General features: G+C 35.2%; 1 protein-coding gene and 1 long non-coding RNA gene across 9 annotated transcripts in view; one reads left to right on the forward strand and one right to left on the reverse strand.

The window, feature by feature from the left end:
• ELF2 (E74 like ETS transcription factor 2) overlaps positions 1 to 19,650 on the reverse strand; it is a 107,988-nt gene that overhangs the window by 29,668 nt on the left and 58,670 nt on the right. For 2 of the 8 annotated variants that reach the window (XM_054508743.2, XM_045880433.3), the window contains exon 2: positions 16,818 to 16,920. The exons of the other annotated variants lie outside the window; for them this stretch is intronic. The gene's annotated coding sequence lies outside the window, so the exon portion shown is untranslated. The remainder of the gene's footprint in view (positions 1 to 16,817; positions 16,921 to 19,650) is intronic. 8 annotated transcript variants of the gene reach the window in all.
• LOC129045975 (uncharacterized) overlaps positions 1 to 19,650 on the forward strand; it is a 46,105-nt gene that overhangs the window by 6,495 nt on the left and 19,960 nt on the right. The gene's annotated exons all lie outside the window — the stretch shown is intronic.

The raw sequence follows: 19,650 nt of genomic DNA on the forward strand, positions 1-19,650 counted from the left end.
GGTTTTCAATATTATTTCTGTACTGATTCAAAAATCAGCATCTCCAGGCTTGACTTATTATTTTTTTAGATCTAGGTTCTAATTTCCAATTATATGGCAAACATCTTTATTTGGCTAACCCACTGGTACCTAAAGGTCTTTTATCTACAAATCTCCTTTATTTTCTCTATCAATAACATTACCATCATCCCAGGCTACAAATCTGAGTCACCTATGATCCTAGTTTAGGAACTCGTCTATTATACAATTTTTTTTTTTTTAAATAACAGGAGAGTCATTTTTTTTTTTTTTAGATTTTATTTATTTATTTGAGAAAGAGAGAGAGAGCACAAGCAGGGGGGGTGACAGGCAGAAGGAGAAGCAGACTCTCTGCTGAGCAAGAGCCCCATGTGGAACTTGATCCCAGAACCCTGGGATCATGACCTGAGCTGAAGGCAGATGCTTAACTGACTGAGCCACCCAGGAGTCCCTATTATACAATTTTTTAAAAAAAGATTTTATCCATCCATTTGAGAGAGAGAGAGCAAGAAAGAGCATGAGCTGGGGGGGGGAGGGTGTGCGGTGGGGAGAGGGAGAAGCAGCCTCCCCGCTGAGCAGGGAGCCCGACACGGGCCTTAATCCCAAGACCCTGGGATGCCGACCTGAGATGCTCAACCGACTGAGCCACCCAGGCGTCCCTATTATACAATTTTTGAGGGGGATTTAAAACATACATGAAATTATAAAAAATAATGTAACAAACAGTCACCTTCCCAACACCCAGAACCAACAACTGTTAACATTTTATTATTTAAAGGTGTTTTTTCACCCTAAGAAATAACACATTACAGGGGAAGATAACATTTTTGAATACTACCCCCAGTTCTCATTCACCATTCCATCTCTCCAAAGAAACCACTATCGTAAGTTTTATGCATATTCTTCAATTTTTTACACTTTTATGTTTTTGTGTATGTATATATTTATAGGTGTGTGTATCCCAGAATAATATATATACTATTATTTTTGCATGCTTTGGGTACATAAATGACATTATTCTATATACGCCATTCTAAAATTTCCTTTTTTTCATTCAAGATTTACATTCTATCCATGTTGATGTAAATAAATATAGCTATGCTTTTTAGATGCTACACATTATTCCAGTGCATGAATTTACCCCCATTTTATTTATCAAATTATCTACTGGTCAGCAAATAAATGTATTTCCACTTTTCACTTTTATGAACAATGCTGCAAAAAATTCCTCTCCATGTTTTTTTACACATGTATGCTAGAGTGTCTCCACAGTATATAATAGAAATTTTTACATACAAATAGAATTTTTATATAATAAGTGCATTTTTAATTTTATATGTTACTCTCCCCAAAGTAGCTGTGCAAGTCCAAAATTCCACCAGTGATGTGTTAAGAGTATCCACTTTTCTCAAACTCTTGTCAGTACAAGATATAATCAGACTTTAAAATTTCTGCCATCTGTTGGGTGACAAGAAAACCATCATTGTTGCATTAATTTGCATATACTTAATAAGTACTGAGGATACTTTTTCATATACTTACTGGCTATTAATATTTCCCTTATAAATTGCCTAGTCATATCCTTTGTCATTTTTCTATGATAATTTTTGTCTTATTCATGTGTAGAATATTAACATTCTAGAAAATAATTCAGATATGTGTTGCAAATATCTTCTGCTAGCCTGCTCTTTGACTTTTACTTTGATTGGCCTATAGTATTGTTTGTCCTACAAAAATTTTAGGTTTTGATGTAGTCAAATTAATATGTGTTTTACCTTACAGTGTATGTTAAAAAGGAAATCATAAAGGAATTAAGAAATATTTAGAAATGAATTATAATTAAAATATGTCAAATAGGTGTGACACAGCTAAAACAGAACTTAGAGGTCAGGAGATGAAAAGGTTTAAAAATAAAGAAGCCAAGTATTCAATTCATAAAGATGGACAAGTCAACAAAACAAAACCAAAGAAATAGAAGGAAAGAAATAATAAAGAATAGGAAAAATGAAATAGAGCACAATAATTTTTTTTTAAAGACAGGGAGGGGGGGTAAGGGAGAGGGAGAGAGAGAATCTTAAGCAGGCTCCACACCCAGTGCAGAGCCCAATGCGGGGCTCAATCTCACAACCCTGAGATTATCAACAGTCAGATGCTTAACCAACCAAGCCACCCAGGTGCCCTGAGAAGAATAATTTTAAAAAACAGTGCAGATTCACAAAACCAAAAGATGATTCTGAAAAGATTAACAAATTAGACTTCAGCAAGAGTTATCAAGAAAAGAAAGTGCAAATATAAAACAAAAAGAGAGAAATAACCACAGATAAAATAAATATAAAAATAATAAAGTATTATGAACAATTTTATCTTAATTAAGTTTAAATGTGGATGAAGTATATAAAGAAATTGTGTAAATTATATAAAGAAAAAAAATGAGTAGTAAGTAGTAAAGAAATTAAATGTAGTACAAAACCTCCTCTTCATATTACTTAATGAAAGGTCCTAAACTTAAAGGAAAACAAAGCAAAACAATGAGCAACATGTATCTTTAAATGCAAAGAGTTGAAGATCTGAGAATCCATCAATTAACTGGCCACATTAATAGATTAAAGAAGAAAAATTATGACCTACCAAAAAATGCAGAAAAAGCATCTGATAAGACTCCATACTTAAGTACAACTTAACACAAAAACAAAACCAAAGGCATAGATGGGAATTCTTTATATACTAAAACCTACAACAAACATTAAACTTCAAGTTGGGATACACTCCCTTCAAGATTAAGAACAAAACAGGGATGCCAATTAGTATCACTACTCTTCATCATATTGGAGTTCTTGACCAATATTATAAGAAAAGAAAAAGATGTAAGGTAACCGGAAAGAAGAGAGGAGGGCTAAGTTGTACCAACTGAAGTCTTCTGAGACCAGTAAGCTCCCAGTTGATCCACAAATGACCACAAATAGGGAGGTAAACCCAGCCCATCTCAGCAAAACCACATAGCTAACCCATAGTCTCAGGAAAATCAATAACTAGTTCTTGTTTCAAGCCAATAAATGGTGGTGGGGGGACTGTTATGCAACAATAGCTGACACAAGGAGTAATGGGTATCCATTACTGGGCAACTATAAAGGTAAAATGTGATGGATATCTGTGGTGGAGTATTGTGCAGCAATTAGCAGCAACATATTAGATATATACAAAGCAACATGCATGGATATTAAGAGCAGTACTTACTAAAAAAGAAAGAAACATTAAGATACATAATACCATTTATATAAATCTTAAATATATACAACAGCATATACACAATGTGTTATAAATATGCATTAATCAAATTAAATTTGATGTTTATGAGCAAGGGAGATGTGACTTTATATAAAGAGAGGACAGAAAGGAATAAATCAATTGAAAAATAAATAAGAGGGTGTGAAATAGGGATCTAAACCTTTCTCTCTATAAAAAGCCAACTATCTTAATATAATTTATTAAATAATCTGTCCTTTCCCACTGACTTATAAATCTATGTCTGTTACACACCAGGTATAAATACATGCTTACTCTGTTCCTGGGGTCTCTATTCTATCCTGATAAATTATCCGTTTGTAGGCTAATAACACATTTTAAATTTTTCTAGGGTCACAGGAGGGCAAGCACCCTATACTTTGTTCTTTTGCAGAATTGTCTAGACTATCTTTGGATCTTTAAGAGCTTATCAAATTCTTCCAAAAACAAGTCCTCTTGAGATTTTGACTGGAATTGTATTGAGTTTATAGATTAATTGGGGAAGAATTAACAGCTTTACCTTGTCCATCTTTCCATGTGTGTTTGTGGGTTAAAGATGAAAGGAATCAAATGGTTTTGGTCTATTTCCTCTTAAGTAAGTTGTATATCCCTTCACTTATTTATGCCCTTCAATAAAGTTAAATTCTTATTTTCATTAAGGTATTGCATATTATTATTAGATTTATTCCTAGATACCTATTTAAGTTTTTTACTATTATGAATGGAATCTTTTTTGTTTCATTTTTATTTTTTATTTTAAAATTTTTATTATTGAAGTATAGCTGACATACAATGTTACATTAGTCTCAGGTGTAAAACATAGTGATTCAACAATTCTATATGTTACTCAGTGGTCACCAGGATAAATGTCATCATTTGTTACCAGATAATGTTTTTACAGTATTATTAACTATATTCCCTGTGCTGTACTTATCATCTTCATGACTTCTTTATTTTATAACTGGAAGTCTCTACCTTTTGATTTCCTTCACCTTCTTTGCCCATCCACCGCCCCCCGCCCCGGCAACCAACATTTTGTATTTATGGATCTGTTTCTGGTTTTTATTTGTTTTGTTTTGTTTTTTTAGATTCCACATATAAAAGTGAAACCATATATTTGTCTTTCTCTGACTTATTTCACTTAGCATATTATACCCCCTGAGTCCATCCATGTTGTCACAAATGGCAAGATTTCATTCTGTTTTTATGGCTGAGTAATATTCCAGTGTGTGTGTGTGTGTGTGCATACCACATATTCTTTATGATTATCTGATTATTATTCTTGTATAGAGCAACCCTGATGAACCCTCTAAGCAGGTTTAAAATCTATACAGTTTCTTAAAATTTATGTGTTAATTAAACCATTTGTAAATACGAATTTTGTTTCTTTCCTTCTGATCTTCATGCCTTTTCTTTTTCTTACTTGCATTTGCTAGAACCCCCAGAAATAATGCTTTTTAGTAAAGATGACAGCTGGCATCCTGTTTCCCTATTAATCATGATATTTGCTATAAATTTTTAATATAGACACCTTATCAAGTCCCAATTGAGATTAAGAGTCTCAGAAGATGGTGAATTTTAATAAATGCTTTTTGGATCTACTGGGATGATTATATAGGTTTTCTCTTTTAATTTATTCATGTGGCAAATTATATTAACAGATTTTCTAATAACCTTCTTTGCCTTCCTAGTATGTATTTAGTCATTATGTGTTTTTTAATAAGTGCTAGATTTACTTTTACTTATTTAGAATATTTGTAGCTATGATCATACATAAATTCAGCAAGAAACTTATTTTTTTTTTATGCTGGGTCCATTTTAAAGTTAAGGTTTACTACCTCCATAAAATGAGTCGGAAAGCTTTCCCTCTTTTACTGTTTCCATAATAGTTTGTATATAATAGGGCTTATGTATCCCTTGAAATTTTAGTAATAGGCCTGGGTCTGATGGATTTTGACTGAGGGAATGTATATGTAAAATTAAAGAACTTAAAAGGTTGACTTGAACATTTTCTTTTCTTTTTTTTTTTTTTTTAAGATTTTGTTTATTTATTTATTTGAGAGAAAGAGAGAGAGAAACAGCATGAGAGGGGAGAGGGTCTGAGGGAGAAGCAGGCTCCCTGCTGAGCCGGGAGCCCGATGTGGGACTCGATCCCAGGACTCCGGGATCATGACCTGAGCCGAAGGCAGTCGCTTAACCAACTGAGCCACCCAGGTGCCCGACTTGAACATTTTCTATTTCTTCTTGAGTCAGTTGTTGTGTATACATAAATATATACACACACTTCCATATACATATATATAATTTTAATTGTCCATAGGTTTTCAAACTCCTTGGCAATAGGTTGTTCATAGTATTTTCTTATGATTTTCAAACTCTATTCTATTGGTTATATTTTTTGTTCTTCATAGTGCTCATTTTTCTTTGATCCGTCTTTACAGAGGTTCATCTATTTTTTAAACTTTAAGGTTTTATTATCTATTTTCTTTTCTATTTCATTAATATTTACTTTTTTATCTTTATAAATTCTTTTATTCTACTTAATTTGGATTTATTCTGTTGATCCTTTATTACCATCTAGATGAACATATGCTCATTATATCAATCTTTCATATTTTCTAATAAATGCATTTAGAGCTACTAAATTTTCCAGTGGGTTCTACTTAAATCACATCTCAAATTTTTATATGCAATGTTTTCATTGTTATTTAGTTGCAAATATTTTATAATTTTCATTTTCTCTTCCATTAGTGAGCCAATATAAAGTATTTTGATTTTCACCTCATTGTTGATTTCTAATTTTATTGTATTTTGATGAAATGATATATTTTGAATGACACAGATTTTCTGGACATCGTTGAGATTCCTCTATGACCTAGTACACAGTTAAAAGCTGACCTATATATAACTGAAAAAAGTGTACAGGGTTGTATTTTATTAGGTTAGGTACAATGTTCTATATATCTCTAGTTTATGAAGTTTGTCAGTGCTGTAGTTCAATTCTTTGATCCCATTTTTAATTTTTTATCTGCTTCATTTTTCAATTTTGGCAGAGGTGTGTTAAAGTCTCATTGTTTTGTAGGCATGTCCACTACTCCTTGCAATTTTAAGTTTTTGCTTTAAATGATATTTCAAGGCTATGTTGTTAGATGCATATAAGATTATGATGATTATATTTTCTGGGTTGTTCCTTTTAGCAGTTTGAAGAGTCTCTGTCCCAATTAAAAATTTTTACCCTAAATTCTATTTTATTGAACCAGCTTCCTTTGGTTAGTATTTTTCAGATGAATATATTGCTCTATCCTTTTTATATCATTTTGTTTTGTGTATCTGTTAAAAATAACACAGACTCATGTTAAGATCACAACAGATTATTTTAATATAATTTCTGGTCTTGGACTTATTTCTACTATCTTGATTTATGATTTATAGTTCCATTTTTTTCTCCTTTGTTGCCTTGTGTTGGATTGGTCAAGTTTAGTTTATTCCCTACCCCCAACTTAGTATTTTGGAAGCTATCCCTTCCATTTCTATTAATTTAGTATGTTCTAGTTGCTTAAAATAAATGTCCTTTTCACTTCTCATCTTCTCCAGATCACATTTCACACAGTTCCTAACTATTTTATTCAAGGGCCACCACAATCTAGTTCCACTCTATCTTTCTAGTCTTACCTCTCTCTACCATATACCTCTACAAAGCCTAATCTCTAGTTACACTATATTGCTTGTCAATCTCTAAATAAAATACAAAATTCCTGGCATTCTGTTCTGGTTCATTACATCGTCTCATTCACTCACTCATTCAATCAACAAATAATTTATTGAAAACTTATTTGGTGCCTAGCTCTGACCAATACCAGTAAATGATAAGGTCTCTGATTTTATAAAGCCTCATGTGGAAACATTAAATAAACATAAATAGAAGAGAATAGAACATCATGAATACATGAATTCAGGTAAGTTAACTGGCTCCCATCTTCCACTCTACCCTCAAACAACCACCACTGGAATACACAACTACCCACCAGGTGGCACCAAACCACAGCCGGACCTTAAGGCTGATGGGAATGTCTTAGCCTGAGTCCTGGAACCCCTTCCACACACATCTTCCTCCATACCATTATCTCGGGTCATTTTATTAAAATCATAATGCCATATCATGTGATCTGAGGTTTTTGGAATTATTTACCACCTCATCGTGGGAGTTTACTATATCACAAGTTGTAGGTGCTAACCAAAAAAGAAAAATGGGGGGCTAAGACAAAAATAACAGAACAGTCCTAATTGAGATTGATGAGTATCGGCTACAGGCAATCTCTCTCTGAGAAAGTGACATTTAAATTGAGATCTAAAGGATGACCAGGAGTAAGAAACTGAAAAACTGGGAAGCAAACAGTATATGTAAGCACCCTGTGAAGGTAAAGTTTGGATTCACGGAAATGCAAAAAGACAACAGTGGTGTGTGTGTGTGTGTGTGCGTGTGTGTGTGTGCGTGTGTGTGTGTATACTGGGGTGAAAGGGGTGGTATATAATTCATCAGAGTATAATCTTCAGAGATTGGACTCTGGAGCCCTACTTACCCTCTGAATTTAAATCCTTGCCCCACCACTTAAATGCTCCACCACTTAAATAGCTGTCTAGCCTTGGAAAAGTTATTTAGCCTAGGGTTGTTAAAAGAATATTAAAATATTAATATGTGAAGCCCTAGGAACTATTCCTAGCAATATAGTAAAGAAATTTCAAATGTTAGGGTTTTGGTTTTGTAGCTATTATTGTCATTGTTTCTAGGTGAGTGAGAGGAACCAAATTATTCAGTGTCTTAAAGGCCATTTTAAAAATTCTGAGTATTGGGCGCCTGGGTGGCTCAGTTGGTTAAGCGACTGCCTTCGGCTCAGGTCATGATCCTGGAGTCCCGGGATCGAGTCCCGCATTGGGCTACCTGCTCGGCGGGGAGTCTGCTTCTCCCTCTCCCGCTCTCCCCTCTTGTGCTCTCTCTCTCTCTCTCTCTCTCTCTCAAATAAATAAATAAAATCTTAAAAAAAAAAATTCTGAGTATTATCCTAAGTGTAATTAGAACCCACTGAAAGGTTTTAGGGAAGGGAGTGTAATGATTAACTTTATAAATATATTTTTTAAGTCACTTTGGTTACCAGGTAAAGCATAGATTGCCTAGAATGAAAGGGAGAAAGGCCAAGAATGAAAACAAGAAGTTAGAAGGCCAACGGCCATGATAGTAACTCTATAATAAAAAATAACTACAGATTGGTCAAGGCTAGCAGCAATGAAGATGGAAAGAAATGGGAAGATTCAAGATATATTTTGGAGGTAAAACTGACATGTTTTGGTATTGGACTAGGAGAAGGTATAAATGATGACTTCTCAACCAGAAAATCCTTTGCTACTGGACAAAGATTCTTTGTCTACCAAACTTTACTTAGGCTCCTGAACCTTCTCCTACCTCCTTCTGCATACTTCCTTGTAAAATCCCACTTTAGCAAGAACTCTGCTAAGTCAGTTTAGCTAGTCAGTTTAGAATCCCCCATCCTCTGTATCTGCTCACTCTCGATATTTGATAGGGTTCCTCATCCTCCCCCATCCCCCAAGTGATGTCTGATCATCCTGGTCTGTCTTCAGCAAGAATCTGTTTAGCCATAAACCCCACCCCTCAGTTCCTGATATTTCCTCTCAGTAATTTTCCATCCACTGACCCCCATCCTGATCCTTGGCTATAAATTCCCACTTGCATATGCTGTATTCGGAGTTGAGCCCACTCTCTCTCCCTCATTGCAAAATCCCATCATAGTGGTCTCTATCCCTATCACAATAGTTCCCCCTTGAATAAAGTCTTCCTTACCATGCTTTAAGATTGTCATTGAAGTTTTTTTCTGTAACACTTTTCAAATGAAATTTTATTCTCCCAGGCTCAGGTAAATTATGAACTTTCCATTACAATAGCTAATAGCTCTCTCCCCCTCATTCTCACAACACTGATTTTTTTGATCCTTAGGTTATAAAAAGTTGTTTTCTTACATATTTTCCCCAATAAAGAGCAAGCTCCTTTACAGTTATGGTCATATCTAATTTTTTGTTCTAGCCCCCCCCACACACACACACAAATGCTCTGCGTACCACAGGCAGTCTCAGGTAACCCCACAAATGGTCTCAGAGCCAGGGCAACTCCTCATACTCTTTTACTTCCTTCCTTTTAAGAAGTATAAGAATTCAGCCTGCTTTCTTCTCCTTTCAGCTATTCATTCTATCTTTTGGAATTCTGTTTCCCCCAAGACTAGTTGCAGAATTAAACTAATCTCTCATTAACCTCCCTATTTTGGGGGCCCCCCAAAACAAGTATACAAGGAGACTTTCTGTTAAAGTGCTTGCTATTAATTACTATTGAAAAACAGAAGGTGACAAAGTTAAAGTAGGGTTTATGATCTTTATGGTTTCCAATCTATAGTTCCTGACTCCCTTTGTGAGATGGCAAGCTGAATGCACTGGCTTCTACCCTTGACTTTTATTCCCAAGGATGAGTTTCCCAGAAGTTCTTTCTTTTTTTGTGGAGGCTTCTCCTCCCAGAAAATAGGACTGCAGATGAAACCCAAACATAGTAATTGGTGTCTTCTTGTCTCTGAGGGCTCCTAAATAGGCAGGAAATGGTAGCAAAGGAATTAAAAACAAATGTGATTCTGCCAACCTCATTTTTTTCAAACTAAATAGCTAAAACTTAATGTTGTAAGTCCAAATATATGTTATGTGTAGAACAATGTCTCTAGAGAAGAAGGAAAAAAAAAACAAGGATTTTCAAGTTTGTTCAGGAAAGCAAATGTCAAAAAGAGATCAGCACCTTTTGATTTATTTTTCCTCTTGGACCAAATCCTTGATTTCCTCTTGAATTTTTTCATTCTAACTTATTATTCTAAATATTTATTTTTTGGGAATTAAGTAGCAGAAAAAAAGGTGATATAGAAGAAAAAGGATTCAGATTTTCCTAAAAGTCTTGTCAAATGTCATGTACAATAAGAAGTACCTTTTTGCTAACTAAGTTAGAGACATAACTCTTTTCCTTTTGATGTAAAACTTTCTAGAGTGATCTTCTGTAAGGTCATCTAGTATTAAGAAAATGTGTCCCTTGGGGCGCCTGGGTGGCTCAGTTGGTTGAGCGACTGCCTTCCGCTCAGGTCATGATCCTGGAGTCCCGGGATGGAGTCCCGCATCGGGCTCCCTGCTCGGCAGGGAGCCTGCTTCTCCCTCTGACCCTCCCCCCTCTCATGTGCTCTCTCTCATTCTCTCTCACACAAATAAATAAATAAAAATCTTTAAAAAAAAAAAAAAGAAAAAAAAGAAAATGTGTCCCACGTTCTGGCTAACAAAGAACTCATTTTGTTCAAATATATTCTTAAAAAATAAGTAATAATAATAATAAAATAATAAATAAGTTATCCTGGAAGATAACTATTATCACCACCCTCTAATATAAAATATATGAAAAATATTTTCAGTTAAATTTTAAAATTGTTCATTCAAGTAGCATAGTATCTTGGCTGATTTACAAAGTGAAAAGAGGGGCACCTGGGTAGCTCAGTCGATTAGGCAACCAACTCTTGGTTTCTGTTCAGGTCATGATTTCACAGGTAGTGAGATCCAGCCCCGCATGGGGTTCCTCGCACAGCAGGGAGTCTGCTTGAAAGATTCTCTCCTTCTGCCCCTCCCCCCGCACTTGCTCAAGCTCTCTCTCTCTCAAATAAATAAATAAACCTTTAAAAAACAAAGTGAAAAGAAATCAAACATCCAATTATGATCAAACACTGTCCTTAAACTAGGAGAATATGGGTTATTTGTTATAAAAACTGGCACTCTATCTTAATAATGCCTAAGTGAGGGGGCGCCTGGGTGGCTCAGTCGTTAAGCATCTGCCTTTGGCTCAGGTCTTGGGCCTGTGTAGGGCTCCCTCTGTGGGAAGCCTGCTTCCCCTCTCGCACTCCCGCTGCTTGTGTTCCCTCTCACACTGTGTCTCTCTCAAATAAATAAATAAAATCTTAAAAAAAAATAATGCCTAAGTGAAAGAGAGGAAATGGGTTACATTCTTTCTTCCCTAATATACTCAATGAAAAAAAATTATAGAAACATAAAAAATTTTAAAAATAACATTAGCCCTATCTCATTTCCTAATCTCCACTCCCAAGTTGTAATTAAGCACTGTAAACAGGTTGTGTTTTTTGCACTTTCCTGATTTTTTTGTGAATGGGAAAAAGAAGTCACTCATGAGTTTCTTTTTTTTTTTTTTTAAGATTTTATTTATTTATTTGACAGAGAGAGACACAGCGAGAAAGGGAATACAAGCAGGGGGGAGTGAGAGAGGGAGAAGCAGGCTTCCCGCTGAGCAGGTAGCCCGATGCGGGGCTCGATCCCAGGACTCGGGGATCATGACCTGAGCTGTAGGCAGACGCTTAATGACTGAGCCAACCAGAGCCCCACTCATGAGTTTCATGGTACTGTTTCCACACATAAAAAAATTAAAATGGTGACATTTAGAAATGCTTAATTCCATTTGACTTGCTCCTCTGTCCCTAAACCCAGAGGCCTTAACTGTCAACTATGCCCTTATGATGAAATTTAAAATGACCCACCACATAGCAATAATGAAATCTGGAAACTTTAAGTTAGCTACCATACCTGGCAGTTCTTTGTCTTTCCTCACCTTTCCCCAACCATCCCTACTCCGTAGTATTATTTCCTTGAATGCTTGTTTTTCTCAACTTAGTTGGTAAGCTTCTTTGAGGCCAGGCCCCATGTTTTAGTCAACTTTGAATCACTTATTCCCTAGGAGCCATGATGCTGTTTGTTCAAGTACTTTGTACATGATAGATGTTAAGTTTACCAGTATCTCAACTGTACTTAGTAACTGTCACATGAAGGAGGAAGAGGGAGAATTTATCTGCTGCTTCAAATTATGAAAAGAAATGGTCTTGGCTTAACTGCAAATATTAACTCTGAAGAACAATTTCAGGAGGTGTTAATTTATGTGGTATGATTTGTGACAGAACAATTTTACAATATGGCAAATTTATATGCTTTCTCTGCTAGATTCTAAGCACTATGAATGTAGGTACGTTGCCTGTCTTATGTACCCCTCCAGCCCATGCCTAAAATAGTGCTTGGCATATAGTAGATGCGCAGTGAATATTTACTGATGAATTAATTAATAGTAATTCATTACATCATCTCATATAAACCTAAAAGAATTTTAGTATCTTTTCACCCCCAATAACAGTCTTTTGTGATGGGTATAACACAATATCATAAAAAGCTACTGGATTAACTGGGTTTTCCTGATGGCAGAAGCTCTCTTTCAGTGCTGACATTCCCAACAGTCTAGATAATGGTTCTCAAAGTATGATCCCTGGGCCAACGGCATCAGCATCAGCATCACGTGGGACTTGTTAAAAATATAAATTTTCAAGTCCCATTCCAGATCCACTGGATCAGAAGTTCTGGAGGTGGGGTTAGCAATCTGTATTTTAACAAGTGCTCCAGATGATTCTGATGTATGGTCAAGTTTGAGAACCACTGGCCACAGAAATTTTTGTCATGGAAATAGGGGGATCTCAAAACACAAAACAGGTCATAAAATATTAAATGATGGTTTAAAGAAATATACTAAATGTTCATATATGAGAGTGTCTTAGGATAAATTAAATTAGGTCAATCAATTAAGGGACATAAAAAATTACCACTACATAATTGAGGGCCTTTTTTTTTTCCTTAGCAGGGATCATAAAAGTATATTCAATAAGCAACATTTAAAATGGCTTTCAGATCCCTACTATGAGTTATTAGGAAGAAAAGAATAGCAATAGGGCAGAATATAGAGCAGGAATGTATGAGAAAAAGGTGGATGACAGCTAAAAGAATATATGGATGAGACCTAGAAAAACTGTTTTTTAGATTCTAATTGAAATTAAGCACTTTAATTTTAAATAAAGGCACAAATCACAGTAGTTTTGGCAATATCTATGACTTCATAACCAATAGAAATCATAAATATTTTCATATTATAGTTGTTACAGATACCTCAAAATATAATTTATGGTCATCACTACTATGAAATTATAGGCATAAATTAGATCTGCCACTAGCTCTCATTACTAAAGGCATTATTAAAGAAGCATATGCATTAATACATCACAATTAAAAATAGTCTAAAAGCTACGTTTCAATTTATTTGGTTCCTCTGTAATCCTAGATATTGCATGTTATATATTTACAAAAATTGTTGTGAGAAGGTCCACAGGCTGAATTCACCATATGATCAAAGAGGCCCATGACACAAAAAGATGAAAAAACTACGAAAGTTAATAGCTGTGTTGAAAATGTTCTTGACCTCCTTTAAATGATGACCTTTCATGAACCTAAGAAAACTCATAGGCCTCTTTCCCAGTTTATAAATGGGCATGGAGGATGCATAAGGGACAATGACTCCTTCTCTTGAAACAGAATTGTACCAAGTTACCCAGCTTTGAATTCTGAAAAGAAAAGCTAGCTGTGCAACTATAATTTTTAATCTCTATAATTTCTAGCTTAGTTTGGGCAATGGGCATACCTAGAGCTCAGATCTATAGAGGCAGACAATTTAGTGGAAGGTGAGTAAAAATAGTTGACTAGCTATTAGGGAGCTCTGAATGAGAAGCTAAGGAGTTCAGATTTTATTTTAGATAATGCTTTGTTCGTCTTGTTTCACTTTTCATTTATAGCACTATTTGGGGAAAAACTAAATTTGTGTAAGAAACATACTTTGTTTAAAACTCTAAAAAGGCTTCCCATTGCCCTTTAGATATGGCCCAACAAACAGACACAAATCTTACAATGTCCTCAGCAGTAAGAGTTTTTTACCTCTTTAGCTTCATTTTAATCCCCTTTCCTTTTCATAATCTATATTCTAGCCATACTGAATTCCCTTCTACAACTCAAATAGGCCATGTTCTCCTTCCTCCAGATTTCCAACCATGCTGCACTCTGCCTGGCTAATTACTTCAAACCCTTCAAATCTGTTCAAATGTTACTTCCTCAGGGAGGCATTTTCTGTCCTCCTAGGCATTCCCCAGCTATATACTCCCTAAACCTTTCATTAATCCTATCATAATGCTCATCACATTTGATTATAATAACGTGTTTAACTGTTCATTTCTCCACATAGCTGAAAGCCTGGTGAGAGCAAAGACAGGGTCTTGTTTACCCCAAGACACTCGGCTCTGAGCCTGACATGCTGCAGCCCTCAGTAAGAGCTGGTAGAGGATGATGGATGGATAATTTGCCTAGAAATGTTTTAAAGCATTCCTACATTTAAGAACCTTCAGCTATCCCTACTTGGCAACATTTATAACCTTGTGTGCTCATTTATAATTCTATATAATCCAAATTTGCCCTCTCCTCTAAATGAATAAAAATTTGGGGCGCCTGGGTTGGCTCAGTAGGTTGGGCATCTATCTGCCTTTGGCTCAGGTTGTGATCCCAGGGCCCTGGGATGGAGTCCCATGTCCAGCTCCTTGCTCAGTGGGGAGCCTGCTTCTCCCTCTCCCTCTGCTGTTCCCCCTGCTTGTGCTCTCTCTCTGTCAAATAAATAAATAAAATCTTTAAAAAAGATAAATGAATAAAAATTTATTATTTAGGCACATTGTTATAGAGTGAAATTGAAAGTTAACTAGTGTTTCTTTTTTCTTTTTTTTTTTTTTTAAAGATTTTATTTATTTATTTGAGAGAGAGAGAATGAGAGACAGAGAGCAGGAGAGGGAGGAGGGTCAGAGGGAGGAGAAGCAGACTCCCCGCCGAGCAGGGAGCCCGATGCAGGACTTGATCCCGGGACTCCAGGATCATGACCTGAGCTGAAGGCAGATGCTTAACCATCTGAGCCACCCAGGCGCCCCTAACTAGTGTTTTAAAAACTAAAAAGTCTGGGGCGCCTGGGTGGCTCAGCTGGTTGAGCAACCAACACTTAATTTTGGCTCAGGTTGTGATTTCAGGGTCATGAGATTGAGATTCTCTCTCTCTCTCTCCCTTTCCCTCTGCCCCTCCCCCTGCTCAAGTGCAAGTGCTCTCTCTCTCTCTCTCTCTCTCTCTCTTAAATAAATAAATAAAATCTTTTTAAAAATAAATATAAATAAAAACTAAAAGTCTGAGCACAAAGGAATGAGTGCTATAGTTTCCAAAAGCAAACACCCTTTATTGATCTGTTCTCTAGATATACTTCTTTCTTTATATACAAAATATGATTCTTAAAGCATATAAATACCATTTAAAATCATTCCTTTTCATTTCTGCTTTATTAACTGACAGGGTAGTTCTTTACTTTTGGCCTCTATCTTTTTCCTTCACATAACAATCTGTAAAACATATATTCAAGTGCACTAAAAATCAGTGGCTATTTTAAAGGGTCCTTAAAGGATCCTGTTTTAAAATTATAGTTTAGGAAGCAGAAGCTTCATTTCATTTTCTTTTTGGATCACAAAATCTGATTAAAAAGTAACAATTATGATAAAACACTATTGACTGAAGTAATGTGTCATATTAAAACACCTTTCATCTTCTATATTCTTCATAATTTAATACCTTATAGTTACTTTGCATACTTTTAAACAACAAAGTTAAATGATTTTTCACTTTAACACCCTCTATTAAAAGACAGTAAAGAATTTAGAGACCATACTCAGCATACATATGACTTCCACAACCACAACTCACCTCCATTTTTTATAAACCTGATATTTTAATGTCCAATTCCCAGTAAATACGAATTTCAGGAAGATTCATAATTGCATGACACCATATTTCATTAATTCTAAGATGTACTTTTTTTCACATTTTAACATCTCTGAAATCAGGATGTATCTTACAATTGATGGTATCCTAAAATTTATAATTGGCAGCATTTCTTTCTTTTAGTGGTCTAAAAATGTTTCTTACAATAGGGGGTATCTTAGGCTAAATGAAATATAGTTATTAAAATATTAAAAGCTTTTCTCTAATAATGCTTCCTAACTCATCTAAATCACAATACAATTATAATTCAAACAGTTCTAGAATCAAAACTAACTGAACTTAAGATTCACATTTTACCTTTTTAGAAAACTAGTCACTAGGCTAAACTCAAAAAAATAGATAATTAAAAGAAAACACTTCTTTAAAAAAATGTAGGAAAAAGTCTAGATTTCAGAAGCAGAAATAACAGAAAGAGAAGGGAAAAAAAAGACTTGAAGATGTTCAGTCAGTAGTAGCTTCCAAGGAAGTAGAGGCATGAAATAGCCCTAGAGCTTAATCTATAAAAAGAAACAAGTATTAGGAACATGGCAGGGGTTAGCAGAGATAACAAATGGTTTAGGAGGAAAGATACTGTTATATTATTTCTCCCTCCTAAAGGAGGAATCGTTGTCACCCTTTAAACAAAAATATGGTATAGGTAGTTGAAATAATTGTAATTAAATGTAAAATTGTAAACATTCTTAGTAAATTAAAAACCAACCTACCAGCATTGTCTTCCTTCTGGCTCAATCTGTTTCACCTTCAGGTAATCCTAGGATAGGGGCTCCTTTTCAGATCCCCAGTTTTTCATGTCGATCTTCTACCTCCCTGTGGCAACAATATTTTCTAATTAAAAGAGTCCTTTTGTGCCACAGGGAGGATTTCTGATGGTATAACAAATACAAAAGTTATCACAGCTCATCATGAAGTCAACTTAGTCTTGAGATTTTTCAAGAAAGAAATTTGGCTCCTGAATTTATTTTTCAAGACAGAAATCTGGTTTTATTTTTTTAAACTGCCCTTTAAAAAGCTAAACTTTCATTTACTTAAAAAAAAAAAGCAGTGCTTTCTTGTTGAATTATGTAAAAATTCTTATCATTTGTCTATCTTTTCAACTAACCTCTAAACACAATTTTGTTGATCACAAAAAGAAACTAAGTTTTCTTGATCATTTCTTTAACTACTAACACCAAATTTTTATGTTTTGATACCTGGCTAAAAACCAAAGTCCTACTCCTAATGATCAGAAGAGAGAAGTAGGAAGCGAACAGACTGCTTTCAGCCAATGTCTGTTAGTAAAGACTAATAAATCTACTTGTATTACATAACATAATGTTAATTTTGCTTAAAATGTACATTTTAAAAAGGCCAGCAATAAATACAAAAAGCAATACTTGCTGTTCCCTTGCTGGTAAGGGATTATGAGTAATTTTCACTGTTTTTCTTTGTAATACTTCCCAATTTCTCCAATGAGCATGTGTTGCTTTTATTATAAGAAAAAAATCAAATTTAGGTGTAAGCACGAATGATTAAAATCTACTGTGACGGGTGCCTGGGTGGCTCAGTCATTAAGCACCTGCCTTGGGCTCAGGTCATGATCCCAGGGTCCTGGGATCGAGCCCTGCATCGGGCTCCCTGCTGGGCGGGAGGCCTGTTTCTCCCTCTCCCACTCCCCCTGCTTATATTCCCTCTCTTGCTGTCTCTCTCTCTGTCAAATAAATAAATGGATCTTAAAAAAAAATAATAACCTACTGTGACTTTAAGATGAAGTTAATATAATATGACAACATTATGGCGCTGATATATTTTGGATGCCCATATTTATGTTTTTGGATGACTACCCTTTTATATTTTAAATAACCCTAAGATATTCAATGTTTAGCATATTAACAAAAAAGAAAATATATTTAAGATTTTACACAGATGGTTCTTGATTATACTGCAATACTGAGGCAAAACTCAATTTATTTCAATCTGTATTCCCTAACCATTATGTGTTAAACACTATTATTATATACTATATTCAACAAAACTAAAAAGTATGGTCCCTGTCTTCAAGAGACATATATCCAGTTTGAAAACAAAGGAGTATGAATACACACAAGAACAGTATAAGAAAGTACATGATCAAGTGCCTTAGTCCAGATGGTCTAACAGAGGATCAGGAAAGGGACCATTTAATGTAGACCGTAATCACTGTGGAAATAGTGACACACTAGATTTTGGGTTTATTTTGGTCTGTTAGAAGAAACTGCCTCCCAAAATTTTAAAGAAAGAAAAACTCAGGGCGCCTGGGTGGCTCAGTTGGTTAAGCGACTGCCTTCAGCTCAGGTCATGATCCTGGAGTCCCTGGATCGAGTCCCGCATTGGGTTCCCTGCTCGGCAGGGAGTCTGCTTCTCCCTCTGACCCTCCCCCATCTCATGTGCTCTCTCTCATTCTCTCTCTTTCAAATAAATAAAATCTTTAAAAAAAAAAAAAGATAATACTTAATCACAGTCTTGATAGAAAACTGTATTTGAGCAAAAGCTCAGAAGATAAGAAGGCCAGATTAGGAAGGATCTACTTCTGGATGATTCTGTGAGTCTGAATTTGGCAGAGGAGTGGCTTTTGAAATCTGATAAAGAGCTTCAGGAGAATGATAAATGTAGGTGCCAAAGCACAGTAAGTTAAGGAAGGAATGACAAGGAAAAAGTACAGAATGAAGGTATAGAGCCTTTGTTTTTTTTTTAAAGTGGAAGTGAAAGGAAAGAGAAAAATACAACAGAGAAGTAAACAAATGTTCTGTTTTAATGTATAAAAGACCTTCTCCATATTTGAAGGCATAAGGAAAGGTTCTAATGAAGTTAAGGGAATACTTATGGAGCACTTACTACATGACAAGCACTGTGCTTTATATATTTATTTTATGTAGTCCTCACGACCTTGAATTACTAGTTTATGACAGTGAAACAGACTCTCAAAAACTTAAACACTGATAGGTAAGTAATAAAGTAGGAATCTGAAACCACGACTAACTAACCATCAATATTCTTCCCTTTTCTACTAAAGAGAACTACTTAAAAGTCTTTAAAAAGAAAAAATGTTAACCTCAGGAATAGGATTTTCTATCATATTTGATCACTCTTGGCTTTTCTTCATGTTCCTCAAAATGTAAACATTCCTTAAGGTTAATTCCTTAATTCTGTGTCCCTTGTTCTTGATCACAGAGAGTCAAACACAGAATTTAATTATCTTCTCCCTTGGAGAAATCTCTCAAATACCTTTCCTTTTGGAGATTCCATTTATTACCATGGAATCAATGACTATGATTTCCAAAACAGTCTCTCCTTGACCTTTCTTTACTAAACTTCAGTTGTACTAGATATCTTCCATTTGCCCCTCCAGATCTATTCTTTACCTTTCCTGATGCTGCTCTCTGTCCCAGAAGGCTGACTTCAACAGGACTTCTATTGCTTTAAATTGCATTGGGTCAATGGAGAGCCTTGGCAGGGCATTAGAGGGAAGAAGGAGAAGAAAATCATAGGAACCCCTGGCTCCCTCTCTGTGGCATCACCCTC

This window comes from Mirounga angustirostris, unplaced genomic scaffold (assembly GCF_029215605.1).
Source record: "Mirounga angustirostris isolate CCGP_5_RB_7025 unplaced genomic scaffold, mMirAng1.0.hap1 SCAF_2, whole genome shotgun sequence".
Taxonomy (NCBI): Eukaryota; Metazoa; Chordata; class Mammalia; order Carnivora; family Phocidae; genus Mirounga; species Mirounga angustirostris.